Here is a 10,913-nt window from a genome sequence, read left to right as displayed (position 1 = left end):
ACAACAAAAAACAAACAACCCAATTAAAAAATGGGCAGAGCACCTGAATAGACATTTCTCCAAAGAGGATATACAGATGGCCAATAGACATATGACAATTACCATGAATAACCAAGGCAACAAAATAGCTCAGAAAGAAAGTGAAAAATCTCCAGAAAAGGCACTTAAAGATACAGAAATATGTGACTTAAATGACAGAGAATTCAAGATTGCAGTTCTGAAAAAACTCAATGAGATGCAAGAAAACACAGATAGGCAGTTAAATGAACTCAGAAACTCAATCAAAGAACAGCATGAGCATTTTACGATAGAGATTGAAATTTTAAAAAACAACCAAATAGAATTTCCGGAGATTAAGAACTCAATAGAAGAAATTAAGAATGAAATAACCAGCTTAGGTAGTAGAGTTGACCAGATGGAGGAAAGAATCAGTGACATCGAAGATAGAAACCTGGAAATTACACAGATGGAAGAAGAAAGAGACTTGAGACTTCAAAGAAATGAAAGAACTCTACAAGAACTTTCTGACTCCATCAGAAAGAGCAATATCAGAATAATGGGCATACCAGAAGGAGAAGAAAGAGAGAAGGGAACAGAGAACATATTCAACCAAATTGTCGATGAGAACTTCACAAACTTGTGGACAGAACTGGACCCTCGAATCCAAGAAGCAAATAGAACACCTAATTACCTCAATCCCAACAGGCCTTCTCCAAGGCACATTGTATTGAAGCTGTCTAAAATCAACGACAAAGAAAGAATCCTCAAAGCAGCCAGGGAAAAGAAGACGGTAACCTGCAAAGGAAAGCCCATTAGATTATCATCAGATTTTCAGCAGAAACTCTACAAGCCAGGAGGAAGTGGAACCAAATATTCAAACTATTGAAAGAGAAAAATTATGAGCCAAGAATAATATATCCAGCAAAGATATCCTTTAGATATGAAGGAGGAATAAATACCTTTCTAGACATACAGAAGCTGACGGAATTTTCTAATACACGACCTGCACTACAAGAAATACTAAAGGAGGCTATTCGACCACCATCAACAGGGACAATTTGTGGCAACCAAAACATAAAAAGGGGGAGAGTAAAGGCCTGAACCGGAATATGGGAATGGAGAAAGTAGGCATGCTGAAAAAAATGGAGCACTCTAAATATGAAACTTTCTTTTACATGAATTTAAAGGTAAACACTCAAAAAAATCTAGAACTGAAATATATCCTGTAACAAAGGAGAAACAGAGGGAAACATCATAGAATACCACCACACAGAAACAATAACAACAAAAAGGCAAAGAAACAATGGAGACACACAGCCTTACCAGAAAACTAAAGATAGAATGACAGGATATCCTCACATATCAATAATCACCCTAAATGTAAATGGACTGAACTCACCAGTACAAAGGCACAGAGTAGGAGACTGGATCAAAAAATTAAACCCAACTATATGTTGTCTCCAAGAGACACATCTGAGCTACAAGGACAAGCATAGACTCAAAGTGAAAGGGTGGAAATTGACACTCCAAGCAAATGGTACCCAGAGAAAATCAGGTGTAGCCATAATGATATCAGATGAAACAGACTTCAAGGTGAAAAAGATAACAAGAGACAAAGATGGACATTTCATAATGGTGAAGGGGACTGTACAACAAGAAGACATAACAGTCATCTATATTTATGCCCCCAATCAGGGAGCACCAAAATACACCAAGCAACTACTAACAGAACTGAAGGGAGAAATTGACCAAAACACAATTATACTAGGGGACTTAAATACATCATTGACAGCTATGGATAGATCATCCAAACAGAAAATAAATAACGAAATAGCAGCCCTAAATGACACATTAGATGAAATGGACATAATTGACGTTTATAGAGCACTTCATCCTAAAACATCAGAGTATACATTCTTTTCTAGTGTACATGGAACATTCTCAAGGATAGACCATATACTGGTATATAAAATCAGTCTCAACAAATTTAAGAAGATTGAAATCATACCAAGCATATTCTCTGATCACAAGGCTTTGAAATTGGATATCCACTGCAAAAAGAAAGCGGGAAAAAACACAAATACATGGAGATTAAACAACATACTTTTAAAGAACGACTGGGTCAAAGAAGAAGTTAGAGGAGAGATCAGAAGATACATAGAAACAAATGACAATGAAAATACATCCTACCAAAATTTTTGGGATGCAGCGAAAGCAGTTTTAAGAAGGAAATTTATCTCATTACAGGCCTATCTCAAGAAACAAGAAAACTCCCAAATAAATAACCTCATGTTACACCTTAAAGAACTAGAAAAAGAGAACAAGTGAAACCCAAGGTCAGCAGAAGAAAGGAAATAACAAAAATTAGAGCAGAAATAAATGAAATAGAGAACAAAAAGACAATACAAAAAATTAATGTGACAAAGAGCTGGTTCTTTGAGAAGATTAACAAAATTGACAAACCCTTGGCTAGACTTACTAAGATAAAAAGAGAGAAGACACTAATTAACAAAATCAGAAATGAAAAGGGAACTTATCACGGACACCACAGAAATACAATGGATCATCCAAAAATATTATGAAGGACTATATGCCACCAAATTCAATAACCTAGAAGAAATGGACAAGTTCTTAGAAACATATAGCCTTCCAAGGCTGAACCATGAAGAACTTGAAAATCTGAACACACCGATCACCAGTAACGAAATTGAATCAGTCATCCAAAACCTTCCCAAAAGCAAAAGTCCAGGACCAGATGGCTTCACTAGTGAATTCCACCAAACCTTCAAAGAGGATCTAATACCAGTCCTGCTCAAACTCTTCCAAAAAATTGAAGAAGAGACAGTACTCCCTAACTCATTTTATGAGGCCAACATTACCCTGATACCAAAACCTGGTAAGGACAGCACAATAAAAGAAAACTTCAGACCAATATCTTTGATGAATACCGATGCAAAAATCCTAAATAAAATTCTAGCAAATCGAATACAACAATGCATTAAAAAGATTATTCATCATGACCGAGTGGGGTTCATCCCCCGGGCACAAGGATGGTTCAACATCCACAAATCCATCAATGTGATACATCACATAAAATAAAGGACAAAAATCATATGATTATATCAATTGATGCAGAGAAAGCATTTGACAAGATACAACATCCATTTATGATTAAAACACTTAATAAAATAGGTATAGAAGGAAAATACCTTAACATAATAAAGGCCATATATGACAAGCCCTCAGCTAATCTCATAATTAATGGAGAAAAACTGAAGTCCTTTGCTCTACGTTCAGGAACACGACAGGGATGTCCCCTATCACCTCTGCTTTTCAACATAGTGTTGGATGTCCTTCCCAGAGCAATCAGGCAAGAGAAAGAAATAAAAGGCATCCAAATTGGGAATGAAGAAGTTAAATTATCACTCTTTGCAGATGACATGATGCTATATATAGAAAACCCTAAAGACTCCACCAAAAAGCTATTAGAAACAATCAACGAATACAGTCAAGTTGCTGGCTACAAAATCAACGCACAAAAGTCCATTGCCTTCCTATATACCAACCATGAAATCTCAGAAAAAGAAATACAAAAAACAATTCCTTTTGCAATTGCAGCAAAAAGAATAAAGTACCTAGGAATAAACTTAACCAAGGATGTGAAGAACCTATATGCTGAAAACTATAAGACATTTTTGAAAGAAATTGAAGAAGACACCAAGAAATGGAAAGACATTCTGTGCTCATGGATTGGAAGAATCAACATAGTTAAAATGGCCATATTACCCAAAACAATATATATAGATTCAATGCAATTCCCATCAAAATCCCAATGGCATTTTTTAAAGAAATAGAACAAATAATCATCAGATTTGTTTGGAACCACAAAGACCCCGAGTAGCCAAAGCAATCTTAAGAAAAAAGAACAATACTGGAGGTATCACACTCCCTGACTTTAGCTTGTAACTACAGGGTTACAATAATCAAAACAGCATGGTATTGGCTGAAAAACAGACACGTAGACCAATGGAATAGAATTGAGGACCCAGAAATAAAACCACATAAATATGGACAGATAATTTTTCACAAAGAAGCTAAAAACATACAATGGAGCAAAGACAGCCTCTTCAATAAATGGTGCTGGGAGAATTGGACAGCCATGTGCTAAAGAATGAAACTGGACTACTATTTGTCACCATGTACCAAAGTTAATTCAAAGTGGATCAAAGACTTAAGCATAAGACCTGAGACAAAAAACTTTATAGAAGAAAACATAGGTACTAAACTTATTGACCTTCGATTCAAAGAGAATTTTATGAATTTGACTCCTAAGGCAATGGAAGTAAAAGCTAAAATAAACAAATGGGACTATGTGAAACTTAAAAGCTTTTGCACAGCAAAAGAAACCATTGACAAAATAAAGAGGCAACCAACTGAACGGGAGAAGATTTTTGCAAACAGTGATTCTGATAAGGGGCTAATTTCCAAAATATACAAGGAACTCATGAAATTCAACACCAAAAAAACAAATAACCCAATTGAAAAATGGGCAGAGGACCTGAAGAGACATTTCTCCAAAGAGGACATACAAATGGCAAATAGACATATGAAAAATGTTCAACATCACTAATCATCAGAGAAATGCAAATCAAAACCACAGTGAGATATCACCTCACCCCAGCTATCATCGACAAAACAAATAGTAACAAGTGTTGGAGAGGCTGTGGAGAAAAAGGAACCCTCATACACTATTGGTGGGAATGCAGACTGATGCAGCTGCTATGGAAGACAATGTGGAGCTTCCTCAAAAAGTTAGGAATATGTTTCCAAAACTGTCTCTGATTAGTTCATTCACTTATTCTTTTCTTTAGATTCCACATATAAGTGAGATAATATGGTATTTGTCTTTCTCTTTCTGACTTATTTCACTTAACATAATGTTCTCTAGGTCCATCCATGTTGTTGCAGAGGGTTGCTAGAGGGGTGGGGGGGTGGGGATAAGGGGAAGGTGAGAGGTTTTGAAAAATAGTCGGTAACCACAAGATGGTCATGGGGGTTTGAAAATTAATTTGGGGAACGTACAGAGGGATAGTGGATGGGGGGAGGGGGGTTCACACAGTGTGAGGGATATAAATGATAAACGTCTAAGTTTTGCTTTGTCTTGTGTACCTGAAACTAATTAAAATAAATAAATAATTAAATTTGGAAAAAAAAATAGTTAGGAATAGAATTGCCATATGACCCAGCAATGCCTCTCCTGGTGTCTACCCAAAATCTGAAAACATTTATCCATAAAGACACGTGTGCTCCAATGTTCATTGCAGCTTTATTTATGGTGGCCGAGACATGGAAACAACCGAAATGTCCTTCGATTAATGAATGGATAAAGAAGTTGTGAGTTGTGGTGTATATACACAATGGAATATTATTCGGAGGTAAGAAAAGATGAAATAGGACCATTTATGACAACATGGATGGATCTTGAGATTATAATGCTAAACGAAATAAGTCAGAAAGAAAAAGCAGAGAACCATGTGTTTTCACTGATATGTGGTATATGAACCAAAAACAGCAAAAGAACAAGACAAATGAATGAGAAATAAAAACGCATAGATGCAGACAATAGTTTAGTTGTTATCAGAGGGTAAGGGGGGGAGGGGTAGTAGATGAGGGTAAAGGGGATCAAATATATGGTGATGGAAGTTGAACTGACTCTGAGTGGCAAACACACAATGGGATTATAGATGATGTAATACAGAATTGTACACCTGAAATCTATGTAATTTTACTAACAATTGTCACCCCAATAAATTTAAAAAAAAAAAATTATAAAAAAAAGCTTTATGTTATTATATATATATATATATCTTTTATAATTGAAGTAATTAAAAAATTAAAGCTTTGTTTTTAAAAGAGTCCAGGCATGGACTACGGTTATTTTAAACACAACTTACCTCTACCTAGCTTCTCCCTACCTCTCTGTTTACTGATGGGGGCTTAAGTCACAACTTATTCCTTTTGCTTCAAGTTGAAGCTTGCTGTATGTCCAAACCTCTATTATTTTTTGAGTATCAGAGCACTGTTCTGGAAAATTATGTGCACGTTACAGATCTTAGATCAAGGATATGTATGCCTTTGAGATCAGCAGTTCAGCTAAACAGCATAATTTCCGTTGACATCTGCTGTTAGAAAGAAGATTGATTTCTGCCTCTCATTTGGGTGCCAAAATTAGCATTTAGGTCCAATGTAAGACTGGACTCTAGTATGTCAGTGAATATTTTTCAAAATTTAGCTAAGAAATGAGCAGCCCATTATGGTCCTTTCTTTTCTCTTTTTCCTTGCTATTTAGCCTTTCTAAACAAAGATGACATTAAAGAAAATAACAGCTATTCTGTGTAAATCTGGTGAGGAGATTGGATGTGAAACTAAACACAAATTCACAAACATTTGAGGGTTTGGATTTGAAAGCACAGGGATTTGAGAGAACATATGGGAAGCAGCCACACTATGTCATACAATAGGTGTTTGGTGAATGTTGTGGAATCCAATGAGATAATCAGCTACCACACCTTGAAATATCAATACATGTTCAATCAATTCCCAGATAAACACTTTATATATGACTTCTGAGGTGTTTATTGACTAAGAAAATTAAATGACTTAATACATGTAGAAGAGTTAATGAAAATCATAAGAAATATTTTCATGAATTGAATGAAATTCTCTGCAACTCTATGTTTTGCAGTGCAAATCCTAAATGGACAGCATATCAGCTAAAGGAGAAAATATGGATCTACTTCAGATTGATTAAAAATGTAATATAACCAGTATTTTATTGACTGTAATGTTTGGAGTTTTCACTTCTTGTTATGCCAAACACATAACAGATTTGAGGAAATCTTTGAGCAAGAAGCAACAGCATCACAAATTAAACCTAAATATCTAAGGAAGCACCAGCAGTATAGGAACCTAGAATCTCTTCTGCTGACTTCTCATTTAAATACTCGTGAATAAGATGCCTAAAAGAAATATAGTCATGTATCACTTAATGATGGAGAAACATTCTGAGAAATGTATACTTAGGCAATTTCATCATTGTGCAAACATCACAAAGTATACTTACACACACCCAGATGGTATAGCCTACTACACACCTAGGTTGTATGGTACAGCCTATTGCTCCTAGGCTACAAGGCTGTACAGCATGGCACTGTACTGAATACTGTAGGTGATTATAACACAATGGTAATTATTGTGTATCCAAACATATGTAAACATAGAAAAGGCATGGTAAAAATATGGTGTAGAAGATAAAAAATGGTACACCTATATAGAGCAAATGAAATACAATGGGACAAAGCTACCTTCTTCAACAAATGGTGCTGGAACAACTAGACATTCACGTACAAATATATGAATCTACACAGACATTTATAGAAATTAGTTTATAGAAATTAACTTAAAATGGATCATAGACCTAAATATGAAATATAAAGCGACACAATTCCTAGAAGATAACATAGGAGAAAACTTAGATGATCTTGGTACAGTAATGCTCCTTTAGATACCATACCAAACACATGATTAATGAAAGAAATCATGGATAAGATGGACTTCATTAAAATTAAAAATTTTCACTGTGCAAAAGACAATGTCAGGAGAATGAGAAGACAAGCCATGGCATGGGAGAAAATATTCACAAAAGACACAAACAGATAAAGGACTGTTATCCAGAATATACAAACAACTCTTAAAACTCAACAATAAGAAAACAAAAAATACAATTAAAAAATGGGCCAAAGACTTTAACAGACACTTCATCAAACAAGATATATAGAATGTAAATAATCACATGAAAAGATACTCCACGTCATACGTCATCAGGGAAATATAAATTAAAACAACAATGAAATACCACCACACATTCATTAGAAAGGCTAAAATCTAAAACACTGACACCAAATGCTGGTAAAAATGTTGAGCAACAGGTACTCTCATACATTGCTGGTGGGAATGCAAAATGGTTAGCCATTTTGGAAGACTGGTGATTTCTTATAAAACTAAACATATTTTTACCATATGAACTGGTAATTGTTCTTGGTATTTACCCAAGTGAGTTGAAAATTTAATATCCACACAAAACTTGCACATGGATGTTCATAACAGCTTTATTCACAATTGCTAAAATTTGGAAGCAACCAAGATGTCCTTCAGTAGGTGAATGTATGAACAAACCGTGTTACAGCCATACAATAGAGTATTATTCAGAACTTAAAAAATGTGCTATCAAGCCATGAAAAGACATGGAAAAAACTAAAATGCATATTACTATGTGAAAGAAGCCAATCTGTAAAGACTAAATATTGTATGATTCTAACTACATGACATCTGGAAAAGCCGAAACTATGGAGACACTGGAAAGACCAGTAGGTACAAGTTGTGTGGAGGAAAATATGACTAGACACTACTTAGAGAATTTTTAGGGCAGTGAAAATACTTTGTATAATAGTATAGTGATGGATATATGTCATTATATATTTGTCAAAACCCATGGAATGAACAACATGCAGAGTGAACCCTAAGGTAAACTATGTTATTTGGGTGATTATGATGTGTCAACATAAGTCCATCCTCGGTTAAAAAAAAAAGCACCTTTCTGGTGCATGTTAATAATAGAAAAGTCTATGTATCCATGGGGCAGGGGATACATGGAAATCTCTGTACATTTCTCTCAATTTTGTTGTAACCAGAACTGCTCCTAAAAAAATAAAGTCTTTAAAGGAAAAACATTTTTTTAAAATAAGTAAGAAGCTACCTAACTCATTTTATGAAAACAGTATAACTATAATATCAAAACTAGAAATTAGGCATAAAAAAGGAAACTATAGGTCAAACTCAGTTTTCTTAAAAATGACAAATTAATCTAATTCAATGCAATCCCAACCAAAGTCCATGTAGGATTTTTACAGCAATTCACAAGCTGATTTTCAAGTTCATATAGAAATGTAAAGGACATAGAAAATCATAAATCTTTTAAAAAATAACAAAGTTGGAATATTTAATGTACTTGACATCAAGACTTACTATGGCACTAAAGTGATCAAAACAATGTAAAGATAAATCGAGTTCCAGTCAAGATGGCAGAGTAGATAAATGTTGTGCTTACCTTGTCTCACAACCACATCAAAATTACAACTAAACTACAAAACAGCCATCATTGAGAATCGCCTGAAATATTGCTGAACCGAAGCCCTACAACTACAAACATACAAAAGAAGCCACCTTGAGACTGATAGGAGGGGCAGAGATGCAGAATAGCCTGGTTCCACACCTGAGTGTGACCATTAAAAATCGTGAGGGAGATCTCAGCTGTGGAGATACCCTTTGGAGGAGTGAGGGGTCCCAGCTCTCCCCAGCCCAGGATTCCAGTGGCAGGTAGAGAGATCCCCATAATTTCTGGTTGTGAAAACCAGCAGGACTGTGGCTGAAAGAGACAGAAGGCAGCTGGAGACTGCTCATGGACTTACTCACTGACTGAATCACTGGCTCTGACCTCCAGCACTGGGGTAGTAGCTGGAGAGGTGACAGGGTCATATCGGGGGAACTGAGTTGTCTGGCTGCAGGATGAGGGCTAAAAGGGCAGCTTTCTCCTGGACTGAGGAACTGGTGGAATCCATTGTTTCTTTGTTGAGCTCTCCTCCTTCCCTATGTGTAGACACAAGTGGCCTCCGTATTTGCATCTCCATTAAGCTGGCTGACATCATTCATTTGCCACACCCTGGTGACTCTGAGACCCCACCCCACCCAATTTTAGGGCATACCCAAGCCACTTCCAGCAGCTTTTTTACACAAACTGCCTGCCTTGGTTTGTATGAAAAGACAGGATAAAAGCTGAAAGGTTTCGGAAAGTTGAGAAAGGGTTGGAAAAGTTGCCAAAGGCTTATGTGAAAGAGATATTGAAAGAGGAATCTTTCGTATGGTCTAGCTAACTAAGATTGTGATGGATTATTATTATTATTATTATTATTATTATTATTATTATTGTTATTATGATTTTAAACTTTAATTTATTTAAGTGTGCTTTTCCAAGACCCATTGCCTCCAAGTCAGGTAGTTGTTTCAATCTAGTTGTGGAGGGCGCAGCCCACAGTGGCCCATGTGGGGATTGAACCAGCAACTTTGTTAAGAGCACAACAGTCTAACCAACTGAGCTAACTGGTCATCCCCAAGATGGATTATTTTAACTTAATTTTCTTTTAATACCAAGAGTACACTGATACAAAATTAGAGTTTGGTTTTCTCTGTTAAAAGGAGAGTTTTCCTTAACCATTGGTATGTTCTTAATAAGAAACTATAAAGGAAAAGCAAAGGTCTCATGTTTTACTAAAATTATTTCCTATGTTTTCTATCATCAGGTCTTTGATTGCTTAGGTATATAAAAATCTTAATATTAAAAGAGCTGAAATTCACTTCCAGCCATTTAACTTTCTGTAATAGCCTGCAATGATTAAATGGATAATTAAGTATTATTTCACAGTGACCTATAATCCTATTTGACCCACTCTTTTAAAACTTTTTATATATTTGACAAAGTTTCCAAAACTTCAAAATTTAAACAAAATCTTCATCTTAAACTGAGAATAAATTTGGGATTCTTCATAAAGGTCCCTGAAGCATTTCAAAGAAAATCTCTCCCTCTTCATTAAAGGGGGTTATTAAACTAATTAGGTCTATTAATATGCTAAAATTTTAAAGTTTGGAAATTGTATTTTATCCAATGGCCTCTATCTCAAGGATATAAATATATACTAGTAATGGTTTGTATGGGTGAGGTGTGACCAAACAGTACATTGAAAGTTTAAATTAAAAAAAAAAATTTCTCATTTGTTTGTCTTGTTCTTTTGTTGTTTTTG

This window comes from Rhinolophus sinicus, chromosome 4 (assembly GCF_057876585.1).
Source record: "Rhinolophus sinicus isolate RSI-liver-muscle chromosome 4, RSI-T2T, whole genome shotgun sequence".
In the NCBI taxonomy this organism is placed as follows: Eukaryota; Metazoa; Chordata; class Mammalia; order Chiroptera; family Rhinolophidae; genus Rhinolophus; species Rhinolophus sinicus.
The sequence above is the reverse complement of the archived record's forward strand: the minus strand, read 5'-3'. Positions refer to the sequence as shown.